The sequence below is a fragment of the Myotis myotis genome, unplaced genomic scaffold, assembly GCF_014108235.1.
Source record: "Myotis myotis isolate mMyoMyo1 unplaced genomic scaffold, mMyoMyo1.p scaffold_m19_p_4, whole genome shotgun sequence".
Taxonomy (NCBI): Eukaryota; Metazoa; Chordata; class Mammalia; order Chiroptera; family Vespertilionidae; genus Myotis; species Myotis myotis.
The window spans coordinates 19,480,422-19,494,083 of NW_023416346.1; the positions used below are offsets into that span (position 1 = coordinate 19,480,422).

At 41.3% G+C, this 13,662-nt stretch overlaps 1 pseudogene; it reads left to right on the forward strand.

The window, feature by feature from the left end:
- The first annotated feature begins 7,473 nt into the window (after positions 1-7,473).
- On the forward strand, positions 7,474-11,416 carry LOC118654363 (annotated as a pseudogene).
- Positions 11,417-13,662: the final 2,246 nt, after the last annotated feature.

The following is a 13,662-nucleotide window of genomic DNA, read 5'->3' on the forward strand; positions in this document are numbered from 1 at the left end:
GAAAGAAAACAGCCACACAAAAATAGAAATGGCTACAAACAAGTACCTTTCAATAATAACTTTAAATGTAAACGGACTAAATTCTCCAAACAAAAGACATCGAGTGGCTGAATGGATAAAAAAACATGACCCATACATCTGCTGTCTACAAGAAACCCACCTCATTAGAAGGGACTCACGCAGACTGAAAGTGAAAGGATGGAAAAATATCTTTCAGGCAAATGGAAAGGAAAAGAAAGCTGGGGTAGCAATACTTATATCGGACAAAATAGACCTCAAAGTGAAGGCCATAATAAGAGATAAGGAAGGCCACTTCATAATACTAAAGGGATCAATACAACAAGAAGATATAACCCTGGTAAACATATATGCACCCAATGCAGGAGCACCCAAATTCATAAAAAAAACTCCTGGAAGATATCAAAGGAGAGATCGACAACAATACAATCATAGTAGGGGACTTTAATACACCACTGACAACACTGGATAAGCCCTCTAGACAAACAATCAGCAAAGATGCAGCAATCCTAAATGACTCACTAGATCAGATGGACTTAATAGACATCTTCAGAACACTTCACCCCAAAGCCAGGGAATATACATTCTACTCAAATGCTCATAAGACATATTCAAAAATAGACCATATATTGGGTCACAAGCAAAGTATCCCCAAATTCAAGAAGATTGAAATCATAAAAAGCATCTTCGCAGACCACGATGGCATAATATTAGAAATAAACTACAATAAAAACAACCCAAAATACTCAAACACCTGGAAGCTGAATAGCATGCTATTAAATATTGATTGGGTTACCAATGAGATCAAAGAAGAAATTCGAAACATCCTGGAAACTAATGACAATGAAAACACAACAATCCAAATCCTATGGGACACAATGAAAGCAGTCCTGAGAGGGAAGTTTATAGCTCTACAGGCCTATCTCAAAAAACAAGAAAAAATGGTAGTAAATCATCTATCTCTACAACTCAAAGAATTAGAAAGAGAGCAGCAGGAAAACCCCAGAGTGAGCAGAAGGAAGGAGATAATAAAGATTAGAGCAGAAATAAATGACATAGAGACCAAAAAAAACAATACAGAAAATCAATGAAACCAAGAGCTGGTTCTTTGAAAGGATAAACAAGATTGACAAACCTCTAGCCAGACTCACCAAGAAGCAAAGAGAGAGGACCCAAATAAACAAAATCAGAAATGATAGAGGCGAAATAACAACAGACCCCACAGAAATACAAATGATTGTTAAAAAATACTATGGACAGCTCTACTCCAACAAACTAGACAACCTGGAGGAAATGGACAAATTCCTAGAAAAATACAACATTCCAAAACTCAATCAGGAAGAATCTAATAATCTCAACAGGCCAATAACTATTGAAGAAATTGAAGCAGTCATCAAAAAGCTTCCATCAAACAAAAGCCCAGGACCAGATGGCTTCACAGGGGAGTTTTACCAAACATTCAAGGTAGAACTAAAACCTATCCTCCTCAGACTACTACAAAAAATTCAAGAGGAAGGAACACTTCCAAGCTCATTCTATGAAGCCAGCATCACCCTAATACCAAAACCAGGTAAAGACAACACAATGAAAGGGAATTACAGGCCAATATCCCTCATGAACATAGATGCCAAAATCCTCAACAAAATCTTAGCAAATCAGATCCAGCAGTACATCAGAAAGATCATACACCATGACCAAGTAGGATTTATCCCAGGGATGCAAGGATGGTACAATATCCGCAAATCAATAAACGTGATACATCACATAAACAAATTGAAAGAAAAAAACCACATGGTCATATCAATTGATGCAGAAAAAGCATTTGACAAAATTCAACACCCATTTTTGATAAAAGCTCTCAGCAAGGTGGGAGTAGAAGGATCATACCTCAACATAATAAAAGCCATATATGACAGGCCCACAGCCAACATCATACTCAATGGACAAAAACTAACACCATTTCCCCTAAGAACAGGAACAAGACAGGGATGCCCCCTCTCACCACTCCTGTTCAACATAGTACTGGAAGTGTTAGCCATTGCAATTCGGCAAGAAGAAGAAATAAAAGGCATCCAAATTGGAAAAGAGGAAGTAAAACTGTCCTTATTTGCAGACGACATGATATTATACATACAAAACCCTAGAGACTCCATCAAAAAGCTACTAGACTTAATACATTAATTTGGCAATGTAGCAGGATACAAAATTAACCCCAAGAATTCTGAGGCATTTCTATACACCAATAGTGAACTTGCAGAAAGAGAGATTATAAAAACAATCCCGTTTACCATCGCACCAAAAAAATTAAGCTACCTAGGAATAAACTTAACTAAAGAGGTAAAAGACCTCTACTCAGAAAACTACAGGAAGTTGAAAAAAAGATATAGAGGAAGACATAAACAGATGGAAGAACATACCGTGTTCATGGATTGGTAGAATCAACATCATTAAAATGTCCATACTACCCCAAGCAATCTATAAATTCAACGCACTTCAAATTAAAATACCAATGGCATACTTCAGAGATCTAGAACGAACTCTCCAAAAATTCATCTGGAATAAAAAAAGACCCCGAATAGATGCAGCAATCCTGAGAAAGAACAAAGTAGGTGGGATCTCAATACCAGATATCAAGTTGTATTACAAAGCCACTGTTCTCAAAACTGCCTGGCACTGGCACAAGAATAGGCATATAGATCAATGGAATAGAATAGAGAGCCCAGAAATCGGCCCAAACCAATATGCTCAATTAATATTTGACAAAGGAGGCAAGAACATACAATGGAACCAAGATAGTCTCTTCAATAAATGGTGTTGGGAAAATTGGACAGATATATGCAAGAAAATGAAACTAGCCCACCAACTTACACCATACACAAAAATAAACTCAAAATGGATAAAGGACTTAAATGTACGACAGGAAACCATAAAAATTCTAGAAGAATCCAAAGGCAACAAAATCTCAGACATATGCCGAAGCAATTTCTTCACTGATACAGCTCCTAGGGCACTTGAAGCTAAAGAGAAAATGAACAAATGGGACTACATCAAAATAAAAAGCTTCTGCACAGCAAAAGAAACCATCAACAAAACAACGAGAAAACCCACTGTGTGGGAACACATATTTGCCAATGTCATATCTGATAAGGGCCTAATCTCCAAAATTTATAGGGAACTCATACAACTTAACAAAAGGAAGATAAACAATCCAATCAAAAAATGGGCAAAGGACCTAAATAGACACCTTTCAAAAGAGGACATTCAGAAAGCCAAGAGACATATGAAAACATGCTCAAAGTCACTAATCATCCGAGAGACGCAAATCAAAACAACAATGAGGTACCATCTCACACCTGTCAGACTGGCTATCATCAACAAATCAACAAACGACAAGTGCTGGAGAGGATGTGGAGAAAAAGGAACACTTGTGCACTGCTGGTGGGAATGCAGACTGGTGCAGCCACTATGGAAGACAGTATGGAGTTTCCTTAAAAAACTGAAAATGGAACTCCCATTTGACCCTGTGATCCCACTTCTAGGAATATATCCCAAGAAACCAGAAACACCAATCAGAAAGGATATATGCACCCCTATGTTCATAGCAGCACAATTCACCATAGCTAAGATCTGGAAACAGCCTAAGTGCCCATCAGTAGATGAATGGATTAGAAAACTGTTGTACATCTACACGATGGATAACTATGCTGCTCTAAAAAGGAAGGAACTCTTACCATTTGCAACGTCATGGATGGAACTGGAGAGCATTATGCTAAGTGAAATAAGCCAGTCAATGAAGGAAAAATACCACATGATCTCACTCATTCATGGATAATAGAGACCATTATAAACTTTTGAACAATAATAGATACAGAGGCAGAGCTGCCTCAAACAGACTGTGAAACTGCAGCGGGAAGGCCGGGGAGGGTTGGGGGGCAGGAGATAGGGGGGTAAGAGGTCAACTAAAGGACTTGTATGCATGCATATAAGCATAACCAATGGACATAATACACTGGGGGATAGGGGAGGCTAGGGGACTGTCTAGGGCGGGGGGATAAAATGGACACATATGTAATACCCTTTGTAATACTTTAAGCAATTAATTAAAAAAAATAATAAAGTTTGTCTGTTCTAATATAGAACAGCCCTCCCCAACTGAATGAAGAGAGGTACCCTCTTTCCCACTGACAAAACAGCTGAATCTAACCCAACCTGCGGTGACCTGAGGCAAGGGGGAACAGCCCAGGGCTGGAAATCTGTGCTCCTGCAAGTGGCAAAGAGGAGGTTCCAGCAAACCAGTCAGGGCTGAGGTATTGGAAGGAGAGGAAGACCTAACCCCAGCCCTGCTCCCCTACCCCCAGTCCAACAAGCTACTGGCACCCCTCCCAACAGTAGTCTGATCAAACCATTCAGGCCCAGACCAGGATACCCCTACAGAGCCCAGCTCCGTGGGGGAAGGGAGAACAGATCAGAACAGCGACACTCATGACAAGACTCAAAGCAGACCTAGCCTCTGGGCTGAGGTCCTGACTACTGGACTACCAGGGACTTCAACCTATTGGGCCTCAGTCAGGTTGCTCAGGGCCAGAAAGGGATAGTGACTCACTTTGGCCTGTACCAGAGAAGCTCCCAGTAAGCCCAGGAACGATACACCAAGGAACCAGATTCAACAACATCAGAGCAAAATACAGTGAGCACCACAAACAGCGGACCCAAAGGTTTTTGAGAATGTGAGTGTGTATGTGTGTGTGTGTGTGTGTGTGTGTGAGAGAGAGAGAGAGAGAGAGAGAGAGAGAGAGAGAGGTTTTTGTCTGTTTTTCCTCTTTTTCTTCTTCTCCTTTTTCTTGCATATCTCTAATTTCTCTTTTCTTTTGATTCTATTCTCTTTTTACTATTATTATTACTTTATCTCACTTTATTTTTCTCTCCTTTTCTCTTTTTGTTTTCTATTTAATTTTTCCTATCTATATTAAATAATTCCATTGTTACTACATTTTAGATTCGTTTATTTTCTGTTTCCTTTTCTTTTTTATTCCTATACTAGTGTTTTTGGCTTCCTTCTTGCTCCCATATTGCCCCTTTTTTCTTCTTCTTTCTCCCTTTCTCTTTATATCCCCTCTAAGTCTTTGGTCTCGTGTCTTTTAGTATTCCTTTTATTTTTTCTTTGCTTTGCACCAATGCAAACAAAATTCAGCTTAAGAAATACACTATCAGCACCTGAAGTCCCCCTTTATGCCCATTTCTAGTCCTGTCTTTCAAAAAGGCAACTTCTACCCTCACTTGTATCACTATAGTTAGTTTTGCCCTTTAAAAAAAACAACAACAAAAAAAAACTTTGTAGATAAATAATCTTATGCTATGTACTCTTTTGTGCCTGGTTTCTTTCAGCACTGTTTGTGTGAACTATCCATGCTCTTTTATGTACTGACAGTTCATTCATTCTCATTGTCCTGTAATATGCCATTATATGAATATACTACAATTTATTCAGTCATCCTATAGTTATTGAACATTTGTGTTGTTTCCAGATTTTGGTTATTATTAATATCACTGCTATGAACAATCTTGGTGAACATAGGTATGAAAGTCTGTTGGATCTATACCTAGTGATAGAATTGCTATTTCATAGGGTGTATTTATGTTCAGCTTTAATAGATACTACCAAAGTCATTTTCTAAAGAATTAACAATTTACATGTGGAGTAGGAATGTATAAATTCCAATTTTTCTTACAAACATTTGGCACATTAAGTCTTTCAAATAATAAGCATTCATATGTGCATGAAGCGGTGTCTTATTGTGGATTTATTTTTCATTTTCCTGATCACCAGTAAGGTTAAAGACATTAAAAATGCTGATTGGCCATTTTTTTTCAAATGACTGTCTTTTGCCCATTTTTCTATTAGCTGTGTTTTTTTTCTTATTGATTTATAGAAGTGTTTATACAAGCTCTTATTTATGTATTTTGCAAATTATCTTTTTTCCAATTTATGGTTTGCCTTTTCACTCAAGTATTCTGCTTTGAGTCCTTCCCCTTTTCATTGTAGGATTCTTTTTAAGACATATTTTGTTATTAAATATCTAACTTGGTTGTACTAAGTTTGGAGAATATGGTCTGTGAGATACTGACACTTTGAAATGTGTGAAGGCTGCCATTATGGCTTAATGTATGGTATATTCTATTAATAATTTATGTGTGTTTAAAAATAATGCATGTCCATTATTTGTGGAGTGTAGGGTTATCTATATATCTAATAGCTGAGACTCAATAATCCTATTTAATAAAAGCCTAATATGCAAATTGTCCCCTCAGGCAGTCGTTTGGTCATTCAACCTGGAGACTGGGAGTTTGACCGCTTGCTATGACATGTGCTGACCATCAGGGGGTGGTGCAGAACATGGCAGGCATTGGTGACATGGTGCTGGCAGTGGGCTACAGTGGAGGCGCTGCCAGCCCCAATGGACCCCGACAAAAGCAGAACCTCAGCAGGATGATGGAGCAAGTGAGCGAGTAGTGCCAGTCCAAGGTGAGGTGCCAGGCAGGGCTGCGAGGCTGAGGACACAAGCTGGGGCCTGATCTCCACAGGCTACTCTGAGGAACCCCACCCATGCATGAATTCATGCACCGGGCCTCTAGTATTTGTATAAGAAATGTTATGGCCGAAACCGGTTTGGATAAGTGTATAGAGCGTCGGCCTGTGGACTGAAAGGTCCCGGGTTCGATTCCGGTCAAGGGCATGTACCTGGGTTGCGGGCACATCCCCAGTAGGAGGTGTGCAGGAGGTGGCTGATCGATGTTTCTCTCATTGATGTTTCTAACTCTCTATCTCTCTCCCTTCCTCTCTGTAAAAAATCAATAAAATATATTAAAAAAAAAAAAAGAAATGTTATGGCCCTGGCTGGTTAGGTTGATGGCTAGAGCATTGACCCTCAGACCTAAGGGCTGTGAGTTCAATTCCTGGTCAAGGGTACGTACCTTGGTTACAGGTTCTATCCTGTGGGAGAGGTAAACAATCAATGTGTTTCTCTTACATTGTTTCTCTCTCCCTCTCTCTCTCTTGCTCTCTCTCCCCCTCCTCCCTCCCTTCCATTCTCTCTCTCTCTAAAAATTAGTAGAAAAATATCCTTAGGTGAGGATTAAAAAAAAAAAAAGAAATGTTATGTGTTCACAATACTATTTCTACTTTTGGAACACAGAAAAATGCATTTCATGAACTCTGTGTGAAGTTGGCTAGGGTACATGTGAATCACTTCAGGACAATGATTTGTAAGCATAAGCAATATACAACATTTTCAAGCCTGATAATAAAACTCTCTGTGCCATATTTTCTGCTTACTCTCTTCACTGGCATGTCCATCTTTAGGTCATGAGTTCCACTATGTAGTATTGCCAGATAAAATACAGAATACTCAGTTAAGTTTACATTTCAGATAAATATCAAATATTTTTAGTATAAGTATGGGTATGGGCTACATGTTGCAGGATACATACTTATACAAAAAGAAATAATTGTTTATTTGAAATTAAAATTTAACATGGTGACCTGCATTTTATTTGCTAAGGTGAAGGTGGTAGGCATGAGGATGAAAAGCAGCTAAATAAAGCATATCCATGAAATACATCTAGAAATGAAATATTTGGTGTCGTTATGGCTACACAGAACTGGCTAGAAGCAAACAGTTCAGAACTCTACTAAGTCTGTGAGACAGTTTTATTGCCCAAGAAAGCACAATTCTTGATAATTTTTTTTGATAGTTTCAAACTTAAAAGTTTTCAACCTCCAGCCTTGCAGAATTGACAAATTTTCTGAGAAGTTTATACAGTTCTTAGTTTCAGCTTATTTTCCCAACACGTACTTCAGGTGTGGCCAGGCAAAAAAAAAAAAAGGGAGTGTGAACAAGAAACTGCCAGAAGGTAAATTCAGATACCACTGGGAACAGTGGACAAGGAAATTCTTCCAGAGAATAGAATCAGGGTGTAAGAAACATCACCTTAGTCCCTAAATTCGGAGGCAGACTTTTACCATATTTTTCAGCAGTCATTCAGAAGTTCTACTGACAGCTGTTAACTTCTCTGTATCGCCCACATTCCCCTTTTTTAATAGGGACGTTTATCATAGTTATCCTGCTCCTGCTTCACCATTGTACATTGGGTGTATGAGGTGGGCATAGCAGATTTGTCTTTTTAGTGCCTAGGTCCCTGGAACAAGAGGAGCCACATCCTAGATATTGGGCCAGATACAGTGACAGATTGGATTGCAGATTGTCTCCCTTGGAAAAAGAATGAGCGTGTAGGAAGAAAAATTGAAGTTTCCTCACCTGACGGGCAGACTGTGACAGAGTAAATGCTGTGCTCAACCCACCATTTCCACTTCATGGGAACACAGGGAAAAGGCTGTATTCTTAGGCTTTCCTTCATATATGTTGGGGGCTGAGTTTAGCCTATGGTGTATAGTCATAAGTGATATGTATTAGGCCGTGTGTATATTCAGAAAACCACTCTAGATATATCAAACAGAGATTGTAAGCAAGAAATTAGTTACAAGAGTATTGGAAGGACTGGAAAAGCAAAGAAAATAAGAGGGTTTACCACTTTTCAGAAAGATGCTACTGCCTTTGGACTGGAGCCTACAACTCATACTCACTACTAACCTGATGAAAGTTGTCACTACCATGACACTGCTGTGTAGCAGGAAATCAGGAGACTGCATTGCTATTAATGCTGCTGAAAAGTTGCTGTGGATGTTGCCTTTTGTAAAAAATGCAATTGTATTTTTCATAACTGCTTTTGCAATTTTATTGTGCTTCTTTATTGAATTTATTAGGGTGACATTGGTTAATAAAACCATACAGGTTTCAAGGATACAACTCAACAAAACATCATCTGCACAGTGTATTGTGCACTCATTGCCCAAAGTAAAGTCTCCCTCGGTCCCAATTTATCCCCCCTTTGCTGACTTCTACCTCCCTGACCACTTGTTTTTTTTCTGGCTATCACATTGTTGTGGTGATATATAATTTTTTACTTAATCCCTTCACCATTTTTTTTTTACCCAGGCTCCCAACCCTCCTCCCCTCTGACAGCTGTCAGTCTATTCTATTGTTCTATATACCTATGCTTCTGTTTCTGTTTTGTTTGTTAAATTATTTTGTTCATAGATTCCACATATATGTGAGATCATATGGCATTTGTCATTCTCTGACTGGCTTATTTTACTTAGCATAATACTCTCTAGGTCCATCCATGTTGTTGTAAAATATAAGATTTCCTTCTTTTTTATGGCCAAGTTGTATTTCATTGTGAAAATGTACCACAGATTTAAAAAAAAAAAAAAGACGTTTTAAAATTTATTTTTAGAGAGAGAAGAAAGGAGGGGGAGAGAGAGAGAGAGAAACCTCGATGTGAGAGGGAAACATTGATCAGCTACCTCCTGCACACCACTAGCTTGTTCTGTCTGAGAAGGATATTAGAAATCTTCCTACATTTCTGTCAATTGCTCTGTCAATGTATTGTTAGGTCCGTACATGTTATTGATAATCTTCTTGCCCAATTTTTCCTGTGATCAATGTATCATATCTTTATTTATTCTTTATGATGTTTTAGCTTAATTTATATTTTGTCATATATTAAGATTTCTATCTTAGTTTTATTTTGATTCATAATTGCCTAGCAGTATTACATACTCATTTTTAAAAATCTTGGTGTCTTAATTTTAACAATTTTTTTGTATTTTCAGAATACCTTTTAAAAAAAATTTAGAGAACTTCTGTATTTTAGTTGCTATATTAACCAATTTATATTTATTTAGTTTTATTAAGGCTCATAGTTGCCATCTTATTATACATTTTCATCTATTATATTTTCTCTTTTTCTTCCTTCATAAATTCCACTGCATGAATCACTTTTCACTTTTTATTCTGCTGATTTAAAATGTATATGTTTTGAACTGCTACTCTGACTTATGGTTGAGCGTGTAGCCCTGAAGAACCAGAAACCCAAAGGAACCAATATTCCTTCTACAAAGAACCCCATCTTTAGTGAGCCTGTTTCTGGAGTCCATATTATGACCAAGGTACTGCGTGTGGCCCAGGTCTGGGCCCTAGGCCTCTACAGGAGCAGGTGGGGCCTGGGATTGTGAAAGTTGAGGAGAAGGAGAAAGAGAAGTGCTTTCCTAGACTGGAGATGTTCAGCCAGCACTTCAGGCAGTTTGAGTATCATGACATACCTGGCCCCCGGGAGGCCCTGAGCCAGCTCCATGTGCTCTGCTGTGAGTGGCTGAGGCCCAAGATCTACACCAAGGAGTAGATCCTGGGCTGATGGTGGTGGAGCACTTCCTGACCAACCTGCCCCAGGAACTGCAGGCCTGAATACAGGAGCACTGTCCAGAGAGTGCTTAAGAGGCTGTCACTCTCCTGGAAGACCTTAAGCGAGAACTGAATGAACCAGAACAGCAGGTTTCATCTCCTCCAAATGAACAGAAACAGGCATGGGAGAAGATGTCCTCTTCAGGAACAGCAAAGCAATCCCTGAGCAGCACCTAGCCATGGTCTCTGGTGACAAGTCCCAAATATGAATCTTGGGGACCCCTGTACATCCAAGAGATTGGTGAAGAACAGGATTTTACTCCAGAGCTAAGACAGAATTAAGATTGTAAATCGAACACCCAGAATAAAGAATCAACCGATATGCAGAAAAATTCTGAAAAGTCTCATGCAGAAGAATTCAAAAAGGACATACTCCCATAGTGATTGCCAATAAATTTGAGGCCAGTTTAGAAAGGCAGTGGGTAAACCTTGAAAAAGAGAAACAAAAACCCCTTTCCTAGACAAAGGTTCCAAGAAAGGTAGAGAATTAATGCCTACTAAACCTGCCCCAGGACAGAGATGTTACATATGTGCTGAGTGTGGAAAAGCCTTTAGCAACAGCTCAGATCTTACTAAACACTGGAGAACACACACTGGGGAGAAATCCAATGTGTGCACCAAATGTGGGAAAGCCTTCAGCTCAAACCTTACTCTTCATTACACGACACACTTGGTGGAACGGCCCTATGACTATAAGTGTGGAAAAGACTTTGATCAGAGCTCAGATCTCCTTAAACATCAGTGAATGCATCCTGAAGAGGCACCATATCAGTGTGAAGATTGTGGGAAAGCTTTCAGTGGTAAAGGCAGCCTCATTCGACACTATCAAATACACACTGGAAAGAAACCTTATCAGTGTAATAAATGTGGGAATAGCTTTAGTCAGCACACAGGTCTTAGTTCTCATCAGAAAGTCCACAGTGGAGAAAAGCCATATAAATTTAAAGCATGTGTAAAAGCCTTCAACCACAGCTCCAATTTTAATAAACATAGAATCCATACTGGGGGAAAAGCCCTATCTCCCTCTATATATATAAAAGGCTAATATGCTAAGTGTGACGTGCACTGGCCATTTACAGAGAAACGGCACTGCAGACCTGGCGCCCACAAAGCAAGACTCGGCTTCCCCCAAGTGGGACACAGGCCCTGCCACCACCCCAGAGCAACAGCCCAACAAATCACAGCCAACACTGCCGAGACCCCATGGTACAAAATGCGGCCCACAGCCCAGCCCAGTAACTGTGGCTGTGGGCACCAGGTAATGACGTCACATAGCAACACCTGGCTTCCTCTCTCTAGCGACGCAGGGGTGGGTAAACTTTTTGACTCGAGGGCCACAATGGGTTCTTAAACTGGACTGGAGGCCGGAACAAAAGCATGGATGGAGTGTTTGTGTGAACTAATATAAATTCAAAGTAAACATCATTACATAAAAGAGTATGGTCTTTTTTTTTTAGTTTTATTCATTTCAAACGGGCTGGATCTGGCCCGCGGGCCGTAGTTTGCCCACGGCTGGACTAGAGTCACCAGACTCTAGTCACTAGACTCTTTGGAGTTTCTTCAGCCCAGAAACACTGCTTGCTTTATAGCCAGATGCAAACATTTCACACTGTAACCAAATGTCTGTGAAGCATTTTCCCATGCCTCATCTCATTAGATCCTCACAGAAGTCCTGGAGTAGGTAGATAGGAGACTTGGTGGAATCCTATTTACTTTTCATTAGCTGGAAAATGGAGATTCAGAAAGTTTAGAAACTTGAACTAACTGAAAAGAAGTAAGAAATGGTGGAACTTGAAAATGACTTCAGGTTTTCTCACTGTGCAGAATATAGTCAAACACTGCTACAATTAAATATTTCACCCTTTGTTCTGTATGGTCCTATATAATAAAGAGCTAATATGCAAATGGTCATCATGCCCTCATGCCTTCATGCTGTAACAGTTCAGACACTTAACACTGGGGAGAGAGGAATGGGGACCAGCCAGGCACAAATGAGCCCGTGAGAGAAGAATGGGAGCCATTCAGGCTGTGGCCTGGGAGAGGGACAAGCTGCCTACTCTGCAGTCCCAGGCACCAGCACCTGCAGCTGCAGCCCAGGAGAGGGACAAGCCACCTTCTCTGTGGTCCTGGGTGCCTGCGGCCAGCCAGAGGGAGGAAGCCTGGGTCCTGGGTACCTGAGACCGGCAGGAGGAGGGAATCCTGGGTCCTGGGTGCGGGGCAAGGCAGAGGCAGTTAGGGGCAATCAGGCCAGCAGGGGAGCAGTTAGGGGCAATCAGGCAGGAAGACAAAGGTGGTTAGCGGTGATCAGGAAGGCAGGCAGGTGAGCGGTTAGGAGCCAGCGGTCCTGGATTGCGAGAGCAGTCAGACATATCCCAAGGAGTCCCAGATTGGAGAGGGTGCAGGCCAGACTGAGGGACTCCCCCTCTGTGCACGAATTTCATGCACCGGGCCTCTAGTCCTATATAATAACAGGTTAATATGCAAATAGACCTAATTGTTGAACAACTGACCAACTGGTTGCTATGATGTGCGCTGACCACCAGGGGATAGGCACAGACCATGTCGGGCGTCAGTAGCAGGTGGCAGAGCACAGGACATGGCGGGTGTCGACCATGGCAGGATAATGGAGAAGATGAGCAAGGGTGCCAGACCAAGGCAGGGCTCCAGTCGCTGACATCTGGGCAAGCCTCTGATGGTTACTGAAAATTCTTTGCTCCCGTGCGCCATGGTCCTGCCCAGCACTCGCACCAACTGCCGTTGCTGGTGCCGGCCCTGCTCGCATCTGCTGCCAGCACCTGGCGCAGGTCCTGACCACTCAGTGCTGTCAGTGGGTGCAAGCAGCAGCTGCTGGCCCCGATTGCCCCTGAGGCCTTCTCCACCTCCCCCTGCTCCTGAGGGCGATCATGGCAGCAGCTGCTGCTTGTACCCACTGCTGTTGCCAGTCCCAATAGCTCTGTGCCATCATTGGGTCTGAGCAGGGATGGCACAATCAGCGCATGGGGGTGGTGGCGGCGGGAGCAGGGCTGCTGGCAGACAGGGAACCAGGGGCTGTGGTGGGAGGGGCTGGGCAGGGGGGCAGAGGATGGGCCAAGACCTGCCCCTCTGCCCACTGCAATCTTGAGGCCCACATTTCCTTTTAAGGTGCACGAATTCATTCACTGGGCCACTAGTTGGAGTAATAATTGTGGGAAAACCTTCTGCAGTAAGTCAAATCTTTAGAAAAATCAGAGTTCACACTGGAGAGGGAGAAGTGTTTAACTGTCAAGTAGGCTCACAGTGTTTG